At 37.6% G+C, this 19,253-nt stretch overlaps 1 protein-coding gene and 1 pseudogene across 3 annotated transcripts in view; both read left to right on the top strand.

Moving 5' to 3' along the window:
* The window catches only part of LOC127414591 (fatty acid binding protein 1-B.1-like), a 932,240-nt gene that overhangs the window by 66,215 nt on the left and 846,772 nt on the right, over positions 1-19,253 (top strand). The gene's annotated exons all lie outside the window — the stretch shown is intronic.
* Positions 5,997-18,636, top strand: LOC127415350 (RING finger protein 37-like; annotated as a pseudogene).

Below are 19,253 nucleotides of genomic sequence, written 5' to 3' on the forward strand. Positions count from 1 at the left end.
AGCCTCCTTGTTAGCGTGCCCACCTCCCATGCCAGAGATACAAGTTTGAACCCTGCTTGGAGCGGGTCAGGTAGGACCAGTGACAGTGGTGCCGTGACCCGGATGGGAGTGAGGCTTAGGGGGGTGAGTGTAATAGTAGCTGTGCAGTGTGTAAACCTCACTCCCCTGGCCTCAAGAGGTGAACTAGCGACTGACGTTAGAGGCTGCAGATTTTAGCCTCCTTGTTAGCGTGCCCACCTCCCATGCCAGAGATACAAGTTTGAATCCTGCTTGGAGCGGGTCAGGTAGGACCAGTGACAGTGGTGCCGTGACCCGGATGGGAGTGAGGCTTAGGGGGGTGAGTGTAATGGTAGCTGTGCAGTGTGTAAACCTCACTCCCCTGGCCTCAAGAGGTGCACTAGCGACTGACGCTAGAGGCTGCAGCTTTTAGCCTCCTCAATAGTGCACCCGCCGAGATGCCAGTTCGAATCCCTCTCAAAGCGGGTACAATAGGACTGGTTGCAATTATAATTTTAGAGAAGTAAGAGGTAATTTGTAGTGGATTACTATTTTTAAGTAATTTACCTAACGATGGGAATCAGGTCTGTCAAGCTCCAAAATAAATAACAAAATAAAAAACCACTGTAAAAGTATCATAAAATAGGACCATATTCCCTTCTAAAGTCATACAATAGCTTTGTCTGAGGAATAGACCAAAATGTTGTCATTTGCTCAAGATGTTTTTATGATGGTTTTGTCTTTTTTGGAGCTTGACAGACATGTGGTCACCATGAACTGTCATTGTATGGAAAAAGCTGTGTGAAGATTCTCCTTTATGCTTGAAAAACAACATGAGGGTGAGTAATTAATGAGAGAATTTTCATTTTTGGGTGAACTATTCCTGTAAGGAAAAAGAGTTCCGTAAACAGTTGGTTTTAGACTTTATTTACAGTAGCACCATATTTAATTTCTGACGTGAATGGCATGCAACGGTAGCCTGCTGGTAGGTAGCTGTGCATTATAAACCTCACTCCCCTGGCCTCAAGAGTTGCACTAGTGACTGACACTAGGGGCTTTAGCCTCCTTGTTAGCATGCCCACCTCCCATGCTGGAGACACAGGTTGCCCACTCAGAGCAGGTTGAGCAGGACTGATTACAGTGGTGCCTTGACCCAGATGGGAGTGAGATTTAGGGGGGTGAGTTTAACAGTAGCCAGCTAGTAAGTAGCTGTGCAGTGTGTAAACTTCACTCCCCTGGCCTCAAGAGGTGCACTAGGAGCTGTAGCCTTTAGCCTCCTCGTTAGCACGCCTGCCTCTCATGCCAGAGATGCCGGTTGGAATCCCGCTCCTAGATCACATCTAATTTTACACAACTCACATTTTCTGTAGCTTTTTTGTCTACTGAAAATTCATGGAATGATGTCATATTTGTTTATTTGTTTTATTGCAAAGAATATCCCACACAGCCGCGCTGTCATTCCCAACCGTCAAAATTTAAAGATGGCGCTACCGTGAATATGGTCTGTACGGTTCAATCATAAAAGATAGAAAGGGATATATATATATTGGTGAGAAGAGGGACCAATTTGAAGGAAACTGATGTTAGTTCAGAGTGTTTTATGGGATGAGAGAAGCATTAATGCTTCAGGGATCGTTGAATGTTTTAGGGTTAATAGAGGGGAGTATCAGTCCCCATCACTGCTACTGACTGCAGTGACTAAACATGACCACTAGTGGTCGCCAGAGAGCAAACAGAGAGCTCCAGTCGGCAGAATTACGTACTTGAAAACGCAAAAAAGTTAGTTTTTATTTAGTTTACATTTGGGGAATTAAACCAAACTTGATTTCCTTATTCTAAGCGACTGTTTCTGGAATGTCTTTGCTGTTGTTCAGAGCACAAGAGTGAGTGGCTCGGTGTGTTTCAGAGGGACAGATGCTGCTACATGTTTTGATGTGACGTGTCGCTGTGTTGTGGGTAGAGAGACAGGCTGTGAATATGATGGTCATATATTTGAAAGGGTTATTTCCAGTATACCGAGATATTGCGTGTGAATATTTTGAAAAGATGAACATAATTGATATATCATCGTTCTGATTATTGTGAATTAATAAAGCCAGGTATTTTATCTTTGGTTTTTTTCTGAAACGTGACATATAAAACTTTATAACCTGTCAAACTGTGCATCAACCATTTCCAAAACCGTATTCCTTTTGATGCAATTCCGATGTCATGATTTGATGATGTAATTAATTGATTTCGATTTTATACTTTTATCATTTGTATGTTACTGTAATGACTTGCGTAAGCGCATACCCAATCAACAATAAAGATAAATAAATCAACATGGTCATTTTTTTCGAAAGTACATATACTGTGTTATGTCAATTCAGACATAAAAGATAAAACAGTAAATTATAGCACAGTACCAAAGCACAAAACTAAGTATTTATTTTTAAATGTACTTGTAACAGATTAAATTCATGGATAATATCAGAGATTATTTAGCAGAGATGGGAGAAATTGGAAGGCCCAACGGCAGCCAGCGAATGTAGAAAGGAAGTCCTGCCTTACAGGTAAAAGAGCCAATCACCTTTTAGATACCGACATCACCTGTCAATCAACTCTAGAACGTGCATGCGCATTAGCTATACTCGCCAGAACAGTTGTGTTTTTATTTTAGCGTAATATGAGGTAAAGAAGCACCGTTTATGATTCCAGTGTTTATCGGATTTTATTGCTGATGTTCTTTGATCGTAATCTTGACCAACCGTTTTAGTTGTCTGGCGTCTTTTCCCATTCAAGTAGATAGGAGCTGCACTGTCATGACTGGAAATAGCCTCCCAAGAGCGTCCCAAAGATGGCCAACAGTGGACTGACTTGCTTAAAAGACTTTGATAATACTCAAAGTTTGTGGGACTGTTTCCCTTTAAAAGCCTACACATACAATACAATAACAAATAAAAACTCATAAAATGTTTTGTCTTCATACTTTTACATTTATGATGAATGAATAGTTTACCTAGAACCATACATTACATTAATAAAAATGTCTGCCTTCTTTTCATTAAACATTTGAAACACGATGAGATTTTTAATGAGGGCAGAAACGGCTCCTGATGACAGATATACTGTACATGCACTTTAAAAGTTTGATTTGGTCAGACTAAAACATAGAAACAAAAAGTTAATCGGTATTGCTTGTAATCTGATCATTCGCAGTCTGTCACACTGCTGTCTACATACTATGTTGTTGTCTTGGGTTTGGCTGTACAGTTAGGGCTCGCTGCAGTTCCATATTTCACCACAGGTTTTTCATTGGAAAATATGAGGGGCGCTGTTGAGTTCCGTTGGGGAGCAGATTCTCTGCACCAAATGCTACAAAGGAGTGGATGTTTCGGTTACATTACGACTTAAAAAATAAAATAAAATCTTTATTTAGGCCTGCTTTCAAAAACATGTTGTGAACTTTTAAAACACATTTACGGCTCAACTAATCACATTTTTAGCGGTTTATAGTAAGATTCTATTTTTTTTTTCTCTCTCTCTTTTATTTTTATTTTTTATAAAACAGGAGCTTTACAATACAGTGTGAAATCTACGCAGCATCGGTCTGCAGAAGCTGTTTCCCGCCAGCAGTTGTCAGCAGTGAGAAGCATGTGTCTTTTTTTCCCGGGAGCAGCGATGACGTCATCGCCACGGCTGTTTCCTGTCCTGTGGGCGGGTTTTGTTTTTATTAGAATATACAAATGTTTTCTGCCTTATTTATTCAGTGTTTGTTCATCTATTAAGCTGTCTTCTGCTTTTATAATTATTCTGCATGTATGTATAATGTGTATGGGTTCAGGATGTTTGATGTTTGAAGTGTTTTAGTCTGCTACAGTATCAAACACATAACACCCTTCACATTTATTTCATCACATTTACATTTATTCATTAAGGAAATAGTTTTATCCAAGTTGGAACTAGAGTGGCTAATGAAGTGGCACTAACAAAAAGCACCATTGTTTATAGACAATATGTTTGGACAAATACAATGATATCCTTTCTAATTAATGGAGTATATAGATGTGGAATCCATATAGTGTAATTTACATTTATGCTTTTGGTAGACACTTTTATCCAAAGAGACTTACAGTGCATTCTGGATATACGTTCTATCAGTTTGTGTGTTTCCTGGGAATCGAACCCATGATCTTGGTATTGCTAACGCCATGCTCGACAGGATATATACTGTATGCCATGATATAGCCCATACTGAAGTACCATGGTATTACCACCTGATACCATCACTGTGCCATGGTACTGCCACTGTATTTAATTGTACCGGTGGTATAAAAACACTAAACATTAAACAGAAAAATTAACCAACAGAACACAAACTGACATATAGCTCTGGAAAAAAAACGAGACCACTCCAAAATGACCAGTTTCTCTGGATTTACTATTTATAGGTGTGTGTTTGAGTAAAATGAACATGTTTGTTTTATTCTATAAAGTACTGACAACATTTCTCCCAAATTCCAAATAAAAATATTGTCATTTAGAGCATTTATTTGCAGAAAATGACAACTGGTCAAAATAACACAAAAGATGCCGTGTTTTCAGATCTCGAATAATGCAAAGAAAACAAGTTCATATTCATTTATAAACAACACAATACTAATGTTTTAACTTAGGAAGAGTTCAGAAATCAATATTTGCTGGAATAATCCTGATTGTCAATCACAGCTTTCATGAGTCTTGGCATGCTCTCTGCCAGTCTTTCACATTGCTGTTGGGTGACTTTATGCCACTCCTGGTGCAAAAATTCAAGCATCTCGGCTTTGTTTGATGGCTTGTGGTCATCCATCTTCCTCTTGATCACATTCCAGAGGTTTTCAATGGGGTTCAGGTCTGGAGATTGGGCTGGTCATGACAGGGTCTTGATCCGGTGCTCCTCCATCCACACCTTGATTGACCTGACTGTGTGGCATGGAGCATTGTCCTGCTGGAAATAACCAATCCTCAGAGTTGGGGAACATTGTCAAAGCAGAAGTGAGCAAGTTTTCTTCCAGGATAACCTTGTACGTGGGGGTGCTTCAGCAAGGCTGGATTCGGGCAGATTTGTCTTTGTCAAGGATGCATGAATCAAGCCACGTACAAGGTTATCCTGGAAGAAAACTCACTGATAAATTAAATTTCATAATCGTGACAGCCTTGGTAACAAACTATTTAAATTGGTAACCATTTCTTGTAAATTTGAATCACATTTGGCATTCCAGAACATCTCAAGTATTCTATAAACAAATTAATCTCTATTGTGATTGAATCAGTCAGTGTGAGCCCACTTTAAAGAGTCTTTATAATAATACATATTTTCGCCCCACTAAAGAAATAAAATATGTTTTAAGGGGAGCTTTTTACTCCAAATACTATCCTTTCACTTACTGGACATTTATTAAAAAAATTGTCTCATAAGCTACATAAATCTGCAACATTTTAAATATTTTTGAAAATACAATTACCTTAAAATCAACCTAACGCAATGTTCTCCTGGATCAGGAATATTTTGCAGTATTTAGTGACAAACAGGTGTTTAGGACATTTTTGTTACTATTAAGTGTTTTGGGAGAAAATAAAATCTTGTACCCTACTTGTAGAGCACTTGTTGTATATTGTGTTTTGTGTATGTTGTGTATTATGGGTATATTGTAAATAATGTACAGTATATATTTTGGTGGAATATCTGTGACTACACCACTGCTTTGTTGTGGAGCAGCCAAGACGTTTACTCATTACTCTGATGTATATGGAGATAAAGTGATTTGATTTGATTTGATTTACACAGACTCAAAGTAAAGATGAGATGTGATTTAAATGTGTGAAGATGAAAACAATAATAATAGTAACATGCTTGATAGAGCAGCAACACAAAGTTTCATTGAGTTTAAACCAGGAAAAGTGACAAATGTCAGATGTCACTGAAGACTCACTGATATTTGTAGAGTTCTTCGTTCAGCTGTACAGACACAGTGGCCATGGTGCTCAACCTGTGCATGCCGCATTTTCAGACCAGCGTTCAATGCAACAAGGTACAAACCAATGCTGCACACAGAGACCAGTGTATTTTACACACTTTAATTTAGTTTGACCCCATGTTAAAAATCACACTCATACACCATTGTTAGGATACTGACTGAAATATTGTGTACAGTGACCCAAAATCTATGTGGGTGCTTAAAAATATCTGAATACCATTGCATTTGATGCACAACATCAAAGCAAGTGTCATCTATTTGAATGATAAAAACACACTTGTCAAGCAAAACATCTTTGAAATGATATTACAATAGATGTAGTTTTGAAAATGAAGACACCTTGTGTTTGTCAATGTGTTGATAGCAGTGTTGGGTAAGTTACTCTAAAAAAAAGTAATTAATTATTTGCTACTAATTACATCTTCTACAGTGTAATTAGATTACTGTACTAATTACTCTGTCTGGAAAGTAATTGCATTACTTATTACTAATTACTTTCTAAAACCCTCATCATCCTCAGCCAGATGAAAAATACAAGGATAGACATGAAACTGTTCTTTTAACTCTTTCAAATAAATCATATAAAATCAAATAAATTATTCATGAACCGGCCAAGGAATTTAAAGAGGCGGCGTTAAATTAGAAAACATGCTGTATATTTTAACATTAGACGTTAAATTTCGATTTTAAATTCACTATTGTTTTATATAGAATTGTTCTATAGTCTATACAGTATTTGACACAATTACATCAGAAGTAACTGTAATTAAATTACTGAAAAATGTATAGTAATCTCTTACTTTTTTCAATGAAAAAGTAATTAAATGACAGTAATTAATTACTTAGTAATGCATTACACACAACACTGGTTGATAGTGAATGTGAGGGGAACTAACTAATCCACTAAAAATCACCAAAACACCAGTTGATTAAAAGTCAATGGGCCTCCTTCGTGAAACATGAGCAGAACGAATTTTTGTGTAAATTGTTCGTAAAGTTCTGACGTAAATTCTCGGATTCATGACAGTTTTTGTATTTTAAAAATGTTAGTTGGTACGAATGAAATTTATACCTGCTACCGACCACATGCAAATTGTAAGTCATCTGAACGTGTTGAGTTCTTTTAGACAAACTGACACAACTATGTTATGATAGAAGTGAAATTAAATTCTAATTTAATCAAATACAATTCCAATAATCAAAACAATCAAGTACAACCCCCAATATTTATACCATGATCAATGGAAACATGTAAATGCTTCACGTTGCAACCCCCCCAATGTTCAAGCCAAATCTACACCCTTACGTATGGTCAATGCTAATGCTGTTAAACCCATAAATAAACACATCGCGGGCAGGTGCGTACACAATACAACGGGGAAAATAATAGTAAAATCCCGCACACTGTCATATAGCTTACAAATCTGTAATATCTTACAGCGTTTCGGTCAGAGATCTTCTTCAGGCATTCTATTAACGTCTCTGAAGATTCTTCCAGTTTCAAGTATATCACTGTTACCATCATGATTTACCCGAGAAGTTTCACAAATGATGCTGATGATGCTCTGAACTGAACCAGAGAAGATTAATGGTGGTGGACATCCTCCTTCCATTATTTACACTCACGTCAAACCATTTTTATTGACTTCTTGAACTGTTTGATTCACAAAAGAGCGTCATATGACAGCAAAAACATGCGATGACAGTAAGTTCCTAAGTCCACTATTGTGTTTGCTCAATCAAAAGTTGACGATGTGAATGCAATAATGATTTCATTACTGTTCCATATAAATATTAACAGCGTTTACTAGTGAGTCTGGTGCCTTCCTTATATGGTGTTTTCATGGGCGTGGATTATGATAATCGTGAATGAGCGTGCACACGCCCCCATTTATGAATGTTTGGAAGTCACGAACATTCACACGTTTTACTAACAAATCTGGGAAGTATGAAGCGTTTGTGAATCCGGCGGAAAGTTTTCGGGAAGGTCCATTTTACACGCAAATTTCTTTGAATTTACTCAAAGTTTCATGAATGAGGCCCAATTAGCAAAAATGGGAAAACTCCAGCAGCAATTGAGTGCAGATGACACTTGCTTTCTTATTTTCTTATCTAATGAAATGACATTCACACATTTTTAAGTGTGCATGTAAATAAAGTGTCCAGTTACATTTCTTGGGCCACTGAATATACAGTTTCCATATTCCCAGAATTAAAATCATATCAAGGTACAGTTTACACCCTATTCTACTGCATGGACAACTGTGATGACATGACATGCTACATTACTACATTAAAGGAATAGTTCACCCAAAAGGAAAATTATGTCATCATTTATTCACCCTAATGTTGTTCCAAACCTTGTATTATTGGTTCATATTGTCAAGATACAAAAGAGCACCATAAAAGTAGTCCATATAGAGAAATCATATGTGCTATAAGTCTTCTGAACTTGTATGATAGCTTTGTGAAACAGACTGAAATTAAAGTTGCTATTTATTAAAAGTAAACTGGACAAGGGTCAGAAATTAAAGGGGGAAAAAGTGACATAAATGTTCATGTAAATCAAAATGTGGGGGCAGAAAAAAGTGCCCCCCAAATTCATTTGTGAAAAATCTGGGTAACAGTCAGTGTTGGGTGTATCTGATTACAAAGTAATTAGTTATGTAATCGAATTACTTTTTAGTAAAAATAAATTCTTGTAAATTCTTGTAATAAGATTACAGTTACTGACATTAATTACTGTTAAGTACATTACTTGCGCTAAAGTAATATATATATAATTTATTTAAAATATGAATTAATATGTACGTCTGTTAGCGTTTCTGTGACAGCTGAAGGGTGTGGTGACAGTGAATGAGGAGGACATATAGACATTGTGAATTTTAGCGGAAAACCTAAATTTTTAGGATAAGTAATTCGAAAGTAACTTAAAAGTAAAATAATTAATAATATGATTACGTCTTAGAAGATGTAATCAGGAAAGTAATCTTATTACATTTTAGAGATGTAGTTAGTAATTTGTAGTGGATTACTTATTTTTGAGTAATTTACCCAACACTGGTTACAGTGAGACACTTACAATGGAAGTCAATGGGGTCAATCTGTAAACGTTAAAATACTCACTGTTTCAAAAGTATAGACACAAGACATAAACAATATGTGTGTTAACCTGATTTTCAAGTCTTCTCCAGCACATCCCAAAGACTTTCAATGGGGTTAAGGTCAGGACTCTGTGGTGGCCAATTCATGTGTGAAAATGATTTCTCATGCTCCCTGAACCACTCTTTCACAATTCAAGCCCGATGAATCTTGGCATTGTCGTCCTGGAATATGCCCGTGCCGTCAGGGAAGAAAAAAATCCATTGATGGATATCCTGGTCATTCAGTACATTCAGGTAGTCAGCTGACTTCATTTTTTGCCACATAACGTTGCTGAGCCTCGACCTGACCAATTGAAGCAACCCCAGATCATAACACTGCCTCCAGAGTCTTGTACAGTGGGCACTATGAATGACGGGTGCATCATGTGCTTCCCTTCTTACCCTGACACGCCCATCGCTTTGGAATAGGGTAAATCTGGACTCATCAGATCACATGACCTTTTTCCATTGCTCCATAGTCCAATCTTTATGCTCCCTAGCAAACTGAAGTTGTTTTTTCTGATTAGCCTCACTAACTAATGGCTTTCTTGTGGCCACACAGCTGTTTAGTCCCAATCCTGTAAGTTCTCGTCTCATTGTGCGTGTGGAAATGCTCTTACTTTCACTATTAAACACAGCCGTGAGGTATACTGTTGATGTTTTACAATGTGACTCCACCAAGAGTTTTACTGATCTCCGATCACGATCATTCAAGATTTTTTTCCGACCACATTTCTTCCGTGAAGCTGACGGTTCACCACTATCCTTCCAGGTTTTAATAATGCGTTGGACAGTTCTTAACACAATTCCAGCGATTTCAGCAATCTCCTTAGTTGTTTTCTTTGCTTGATGCAGGACAATAATTTGCCCCTTCTGAAACGACAGTAACATCTTTTCCATGACCACAGGATACATCTTCTGACATGGTTGTTTAAGAAATGAGAAGCTACACACTGCATCAGTTAGGGTTAAAAGAATTGTTGCCAGCTGAAACACATTAATCACTGCAATAATGATCCAATCATAGTCTCTTAATTATCTGCTTATTTAAATCCAAACGGTGACTTTTTTATTTTTGGCCAGGCAGTGTAATTAATGTAAGTGCTTTTATAAAATTATAAGCTTCACATTTCTGCCTTTAAACCCTCCAAAAATTGGCCCAATTCACTGCTATTGTAAGTGTCTTACTGGAACACAGATTTGTTTATTTTTTTTTTAAAGAAAAGGAGGGACAAGTTGAATTTCTTTTTTTTTTTTTTTCTTTTTTTTTTTTTTTGTTAAGTATAGGCCTCTGCGGAACAGTAATGGGTGTTTTCCAATCTGTGGGAATTCTCAAACCAGAATTGGCCTTTCTAAATTATCCAATGAAAGTAGGGGATTGGGAAAAGCCCATTTGTGTTCTGCAGAGACATAAGTCTCTCTTTTTTTGTAGTAATCAATACTATGCCACAAATGCTGTCGATTGAGCTTAACTCATTTTAAACCCATATATATTCCTTTAATGAATTGAATGAAATTTAAGGATTTGATGTAAATGTATGAGTTGCAGTTTATCTTATATGGTTAGAATCAAAATTGCCATCATAAAGGTAAAAATGCCCCCGAAAATCAAATCCATGGGGCAAATATGATTCATTTCTGACATTGGTATTGACTATTTTAAAGATACATTTTCGAGCTTAATGGTATCAATCACTAACCATTTTCTTTTGGTCCAATAATCTGCCTCACAAATCTTATATTGTGTTCCACGGAAGAAAAAATTAAACAGGGTTTGGAACAAGATGATGTGGAGTAAATAAGGACATAATTTTTATTATTTGGATGAACTATTCCTTAATACACACAATAACATGGCAGTGAGTAACAGATTGTTCAGTTCTGGTTCTATTGTGAACTAAGAGTCTTGTGTGGGAGCTGAATGAGAGGTCTTGTGTGGGAGCTGCGCCTGAGCTGACCTTGTGATGTTCTGTACCCTGAACATACATCTGGGATTGTGTGATATGTATTGATATCATCAGGGGTCCTTCAGGATCTCAGTTGAGTTTTTCTCTGCTTTTCTTGCAGCTGTATGCTTACAGTTATGATGTCTCCAGTCTTTTGTCTGGGGACCCAATTTTGCACCGGAGAGGTTTCAAACTGGAATACTTCTTCCGGCCTCCCCTCCACGTCAACCTGAGCTTCTAAGTCAAGATGGAGTTGTGTCGGGTGGATGTTGAGCTTTGGAAAGTTTCTTGAAGACTTGAGATCTTGACTTGTTCTGAACTTCCAACACAATTTGAGCAAGACTCTGGGCAGTTTAAGCTTGTTGTTCATTGTGAATTGCGGAAGGAAATTCAGGTGTGTTTTCTCCATCCCGCTTTCAAACCTCGAGCTCCGTTCTCTGATCCTCCACCCCAACCATCCCTTCAAGCTAAATTGTTGGAGTTCTGGAGTCATGGGCCGTAGTCGCTCGATTATGTGGCTCAGCTCCGAGACAGTATTCCTTACAGTGGTGCTGGATCTTCCCTTGGCATCAAGTCTCTTGCTGTTTGGGGGCTTCCTGCTTGCTGTTGTCCCCCTTCTGAACTGGCGAAGATTCATGAAGCCCACCTAAACAATCTGAAACCAAACCCTCTTTAGATGTTCCTATCTCGGTTCCTCCCAAGCCAGATCTCGTCCCAGCTGATACGCCAATTCCAGAGGAGTTCCTGGGCCCCCTGACACAAGAACTCATGGTTTTCCCGATGATCTTGCCTAGTGGGATGGTTTGTGAATACCAGAAGAGAGAAGCAACATGGGGCTGTCTACCAAATGACCCGTTTATTGGTGTTCATTTTACCCAGATCTCAAAACCTCAAAACCTCTACTAAACTCTTTACTCAACAGTCGCATTGACCATTTGGCTTTGCAGATGGAATGCACAGGGGTTGGGGCCAGAAATAACCTACTAACTAAACCTCAATCATCTAGACTTATGCCTTCAAACACTGAAGAAACTGTGAGATCAACAGGCTCCAGTAGAAGCCAGAATGATATAGAAATTTTACCAGGACAATCTGAAGGTCCACAGAACCAAACTGTGGCCTGTGTACTTGGGTTAGGATCTGTTTTAGGCTCTAAAACTGGACCTAGTGTCAACTAAACAGGAAAAACACAGAGCCATTGTGCATAAAGAAAGTATGAATTCAGTTTTCCCTCGACCAGCGCTGATCCTGATTGTTCTGATTCAAGTAAAGTGCCTCTGACGGACGAAACTCCCTCGCGTGCCACAGGTTTGAGACACTCATCATCAGTAAACTATTTGGTTTTAGAAATATGTTTTCACTCATGTTTAGATCTACTTAATGTTGTGTTGTGTTTCAGAGTCATTCTTTAGTGTGGACGCTCATGAAAGGAGGTTAGCAGACAGTTTAGATCAGGCATTGAATGTGGCCCTTCATGGATTACCAATGTTCACCTCGCAGAACAAAAACAACTCCAGTGAGGACACTTCAACTGAGGTAGACCGATATATTGGTTTTCCGATTAATCGGTGCTGATAGTTGCTTTTTGGAACTATCGGTTATCTGCAAAAATCTGTCGAAAGTTGACGATAGTTTGTTCATAATTTCAAAATAAGAGTCCCTAGTGTGTTTTGGGCTTGTTTATACTTAAATGTGCCATGTAATGCACCAAATCTGTATATTTTCTGGTTATTATTGTGATTTTGGTTGAACAAAAAGACTTTTGTCTTTGCCCGCCATAGTAAAGAAAGAATAAGAAAATTTTTGACATTCTATAAATCGATTTTAAAAACCATTGGCCAATTAATTGGTGATCGGCCTTTCCCATCACCTTAGTTATCGGTATCGTAAAATCCACTATCGGTCAACCTCTAGTTTTTGCTAAGAATTATGGTTGAATATATTTACTTTCAAAACACTACCAATGTTCAGCCATTCTAAAAGATTGGCTAAATGGCTAAAAAATCATGAAAACATTCAGAGTGTTTCATTTTTTGAATGTTAAAGTCAACATGAAAATTTGTGTCTTCATTTTCTCAAAATGTAATGATTTGCTCCAACTTTGAAACGTCTTTCTTGCTCGGCTGACGTCGAACACGGGAAATCTTGGGGAATCCTGTTTGGAAACGAACACATTGCACATTCAGTTTTTTTAATTACCTGTTTTCAGTTAACTTAAGTGAATAAACAAAAAAACAAAAAACAAATACTTAAGTATCACTTAAGCTAATTAAGTATTTGTTTTTTGTTTTTTTCAGGACAGCACAAATGTGTGTTTTGCTCTTGTTCACTGACTGCATATTCCTCGAGTGGCCTGTCGTACTCTCTACCATGTGCTCATCTGCTGTGTGGATCCTGTTTACACCATAAGTACCCATCTGACTCTCAGAGAGTAACGATTAAATGCCCCTCATGTGGAACATCTGCCTCCGCCAGTGACATCACAAGAGTACATCACTGAACTGCTCATAAACTGTCTGACACTTATGTATATATTTAAATAAAAAATATTTATTGTTAACTTTTTTTGTTTCAGATTTTGTTATGTAAAAATTTTCATTATTCATCATTTTCATTAAAATATTGGTTTTGTTATTACTTGAAAGACCCTTGCCATTTTTAAAACTTTTATAATAATGAATGTGTGTGAGTGATTCTTCCATTAGGGTCATATTAGGCTACCGGTACTTGAAATCTTGAAAAAACAAACTTCCTCAAACTATGTTTTATGCATGTTAAAACATTTACCCAGGAATGTCTCAGAATAAGAATCTGATCATGACATTGATGTAATGTAAATTTTTATACTGAAACCAGTTTGAGTCAAAAGAGTAGAGTCTCTAGTTTCATCTGATATTCCTTTTTTTTTTTTTGTTGTTGTTGTTTTTTTTTTTTGATTGAAACAGCACGCTGTTAAACACAATGACCACATTTGTGGACTATAGGCTCAGTTTCAGTTAAAATATCCTATATTTACTGTATATTATCACATTGAGAATTAATGGGTCCATCCAAAAACTGGGATGAAAATAATGTGCATTTCAAACTGTTCTGAGACCTGTGCAGACAAACAGCACACTGGAGGTTAAGTCATTCACTAAATAGGGAGCAAGGGTGCATCGAAGAATTGATGCATTTCTATGCCCAGCCTTATTTTTTTGAAAGTTTTTGGACTGGTGCCAGTTCACAGTGGATGAAGTTACTCGCGTGATGCCGAGAATAGAAAACCTGAGATTTATAGAATGTACTGTTGCTCGTCACTGCTGGTTAGGACAAAAACTCTGATTAAAATAGAAAATATATCTTGTGTTGTTTGCCGTCAGGTTAGGACAGGGTGTGAATGTGGCTGCCTGCTACTCCGTTAAAAAAAATAAGGCTGGGCATAGAAATGCATCAATTCTTCGACTACAAACTCTTCAGACATGTTTAATAAGTTCTGTTCTCTGTTTTGTGTGCAGATGTGTTGTGTTCTGTTGTCACTATCACTGTGGAGGATCTGTTTTGAGATAAACAAAACGAGTTTTCACTTGAACGCCCCAATGTCACGAGGGGGCTGCGTGAACTGTTGCTCTCGTGTCCTATCATGAACACACACAGAAGATCAACGGTCAGTGAACATTTTCACTAAATAATACATTAGATTTCAGTTTGTTTCTCATCAAATCTTATCGTATGCTTTTATAACAATCACGAGTCTCATGGAATAATTTATTAGACTTCTGAATTAAACTTTTGTGTTCTTATGAAGCTTGAAGAGGTGGTCACCATTAACTGCCATTGTATGACATCACTGAGAACAACATTTATTCACAATTTCTCCCTTTGTGTTCAGAAAAAGAAAGGAAGTCATATAGGATTATAACAACATGGGGGTGAGTAAACAATGACTGAATTTTCATTTCTGGTTGAACTAATCCTTTTACCCAGAAATTTCCTTTTAATATCATCCTAGGGGACAGAAAAGCTCTTCTATTTAAAGAATACCCATATATATATATCCATGTTGTATATTGTACATTATATATTATACAGTAAGTACATTGTGACCTGTATTGAATCTGTATGCTGTTCTTATTTCCTGTGAATTATGAGTCAAAGGCTTTTGTCTGGAGGAGAGACGGAAGAATCCTTGAGGTGATTGTGTTCAGTGGGTTTGAATCAGTGGAGGCTGATGGAGTGACTCAAGGCTCAACTCTCTTTGTGTGTGTATGAACAGCAGTGTGACCTCTGTGACCTTTCTCTCTGTCCAGCACACAATCACACACACACACACACACACACACACACACACACACACACACACTCGAAGAATGCACACAGCGTCGACATCTGACCTTCAACAACATCCTCTGGTTCATTTTAATCTGTTAAATGCTCATGAGATAATAATACAACTATCTTATTAATACTGAAGTGAAATCTACATGACAGTTTAAATGTTAAAATAGGCCAAATACTGAACGCTGACCAGTCATAAGTTACCATGATAAGTCAAATATATAAAAATGTTGTCTCTGCTTAATGTCATGCTTTATTCTTTCTGTTTCTCATGTCAGATTGGAGTTGCACACCGTCAGTTGTGCATCAGATGCTGTAGTCCTGCTGTAGTCATGGATACAAAACCATAATGAACTAAATAATAAACTTTTATGCCAGTCCACTGCGTTCTACAATGAAATTTATTCTGAAGCATTTTTGTCAGTCAGTCAAATCTCAAACGAGCTAAAACTGAAGTTTATTTCTGTATATATTAAATTTGTGAAATCATATTTTTAAATATCACTCAGTTTTAGACCTGTCTGATTGACTCAAAGACTCTTGACCAACAGCTCCTGCTGTAAACTGAATGTTTTAAATGCATACGTCAATTTCACAGCAACACAACTAGTGATTTCCAATACTGGTATGTGTAGCATTTCGTTCTGACAATTATATCCATGTATTGATTAACTGCTTTCAAATAAGGTGACTGAACTCACAATACAGTAACTGATCATGTCTAATTGGCACTTGTTTGCATCAGTTTATTATCTTTCACAGTAATCATATTCTCATTTCTATTCTAATAGGCCATAACAGTTGTTTCTAAAAAGATCTTTGAATGTTTTGTTTTTTGCATTATTTTATTAAATTGTTCTTTTGTCGCCTTCATGTCCATAAATAATATGGAACTGTTAGATTAAATTAGTGTTTCTGCAGCATAGAATACTGAGCAGGCATTTCCACTGTTGTGCCTTGAGCTCTGATGAATCAGATATCTGTGATTTTCAGTTTTGACCTCATCTCTTTTCTGTCACACATGGTGTACTGCTGTAAACATTACCCCCCTTATTATCATGTGACAAACTTATGAATTTAAATGCATGTGCCTTTTTCCTTTGAAACTATTCTTTGACTTATTTTATTTTAGTGAGAATTCTTTCATTTCTTTACATTTTAAAGATGAATTGTGGTGTCATGCATATTACAATTTAACACCAATAAACACGTTACGATGCATTTTAAAAGAGTAGTGAATGTGAAGTGTTGGTGGCAGTACAATAGCTTCTTTCCTATTGTATCTGTTAGTATCCTTCTTTATCTTCTTCTTTTTTCTCCATTTAAGTCAGTGGCAAGGGCCAGGGCCAGGGCCAGTGTTATGATTTCCATGGCCCTAGGCAACCATCCAACCTGAGTATTTCGCTGCTTCACTGTTCTTCCAACCAACTGTTCTGGAGGTCCTCCACAATGCGAAGGCAATTGATGGCCTATAGCTAGTACCGGCCCTGTCTATGGAAGCCATTATGAAGAACCGTTTGTAGGAAAGCTATAAAAATTGGCACAGTGATAGAGGAGAGTCTGAATTTGTACCATAGCAAATTTGGAGACTCTACCTTAAACCCTCTAGTGCCACCAACAGCTCAAAGTTGCACTAATGTTTATGCTAATATACTTTAAACAATAAGGCCTAGAAACAAAATTCAAGAAAAAAAAAATTCCCCTGATTCTTTTTCTCATTGCGAGTCAAATGTATACCATGGTTTCAATTTCTACCCGAGCATCCCAAAGATGTTGTGAAGCTATATCTTGGCAACGCTTTGGCGTGTTGAAGCCAAACTTGGTGTATATAATCACAACCATGACCTGAGGGTACCTGAGCAATTTTGACACAGCGCCACCAACTGGTTAAGAAATATGAAAAATGAAGTGCTAAATGATGCCCAATGTTAATATCCCTTACAAAAAATCTAAACTAGCCACAAACTTGCCGCTCTTTATTTTCACATTCAAATGAGCTTTTGATTTGCCAGAAATGTTTGCCAGAAGTTTGCAGCTCTTCGCTGGTAGTGGTGAACCTCCAGCAAACCTTTGGCAACAAACCTCAGGCGGTAAGTTTGAGGCAAATTTACCATGGACTCTCGATTTTCGTAATGGATGTCAGCCATATTGAGTGTCGGCCATTTAGAATTTTATGGTAAAATGCTGTATTTTACAAACGCATTGTCATATTGTTATGAAACTTGGTATGTGTCATCGGCACCATGCCCTGAATGTACCTGAGAAATTTGGTGCTAGCACCACTTAGTGGTCAATGTAACAAAAAATATGACGAAACGTTTACTTTTGAAATTTGTCCTATTGTCATGAGACTGGTCTCTTCACACTACTTTTCCTAACTACTCCTATACAGCAGTCATCTGATCTTCTCCAAATTTAAGTCAAATCATCTTCAGACCATGCTGGCCAAAAATTATTTAAGCTTATATAGACTATAAACCGTTCATCACTGAATTTGATGGCAATATGCCAAAAAGGCTCCAAGGATGTATCCCATCATTGCTTAAACATATTGAAATAAAACTTTGCATGTATCATTGCAACCCAGCTATTTTATCAGTATTACTGCTGAAAAGCATTTTTGAGAAGAGAACAATTTCAACTTATTGTTCAATTATGTTAAATGATGTTACTGAATCAGATTTAGATTTAGATTTGATGTAGTTTGATGTAGTTATTCAGCAGACGCTTTTATCCAAAACAATTTACAAATGAGGAACATAACAAGCAATTCATACAATAGTCAACAATACCTGCAGTATTGGCTGTAATGTAGTTGAACCAAGATGAATGCTCAGGTTGTGGTCAACTGATTGGGTTGTCTGGGATCACAAGGAGTTCTGTCTTGGCAAGGTTGAGCTGAAGGTAGGGTTTCTTAATCCAGGCCGATATTTCTGAAAGGCAGAGATGGTGGGGTTGTCAGGCTGGAATGACAGGTAGAGCTGAGTATCATCTGCGTAGCAGTGGTAGGAAAAGCCATGTGCCTTAATGATCGGTCCGAGTGATGTAGTGTAGATCGATAAGAGGAGATGTCCAAGCACGGATCCCTGTGGAACACCTGTGGTTAGCTGGTGTGACATGTACACCTATCCTCTCTAGGACACCTTGAAGAATCTGCCTTTGAGGTATGACTCAAACCATCCAAGCACAGATCTTGTAATGCCCAAGTCGGAGAGAGTAGACAGGAAGATCTGATGGTTCACTATGTCAAAAGCAGCAGTTAAGGAGAATGAGGATAGATGATTTAGTTAGCTTTCACCAGCCACAGGGTTTCAGCTACTGTCAAGAAGGCAGTCTCTGTTGAGTATCCTTTTTTAAAGCCAGACTGATGTCTGTCAAGTATGTTGTTCTGTGAAGGAAAAGCAGACAACTATTTGAATACAACTCACTCAAGAGTTTTAGCCAGGAAAGGTAGTAGAGAAATCGGTCTGTAGTTTTCGACTATTGTGGAGTTGTGTGTTTGTTTTTTGAACAGTAGAGTTACTCTAGCCTGCTTGAATGTGTTGGGAAAGTTTTCAGTTGTAAGAGATGTTGATGATGTGTGTGAGTGCAGGCAAGATTGATGGAGAGACAGCTTGAAGAAGACGGGAGGTGATGGGGTCAAAGGGACAGGGGGAAAATCAAACTTCATTAAAAAGTCATTTGACAGTCATATACAAAAAAAGGTAATCGTGACAAAAGCTCATCATTTATCATTGCTGATTTGAGATGGATGAATTCATATGTCATCTCTCTGTGTGTGTGTGTGAGGAGGAGGAGCTGCTCTCTGATGGTGCTGATGGTGCAGGTGTATTTAAGGCGTCAGTGAGCAT

Source organism: Myxocyprinus asiaticus, chromosome 24 (assembly GCF_019703515.2).
Source record: "Myxocyprinus asiaticus isolate MX2 ecotype Aquarium Trade chromosome 24, UBuf_Myxa_2, whole genome shotgun sequence".
Taxonomy (NCBI): domain Eukaryota; kingdom Metazoa; phylum Chordata; class Actinopteri; order Cypriniformes; family Catostomidae; genus Myxocyprinus; species Myxocyprinus asiaticus.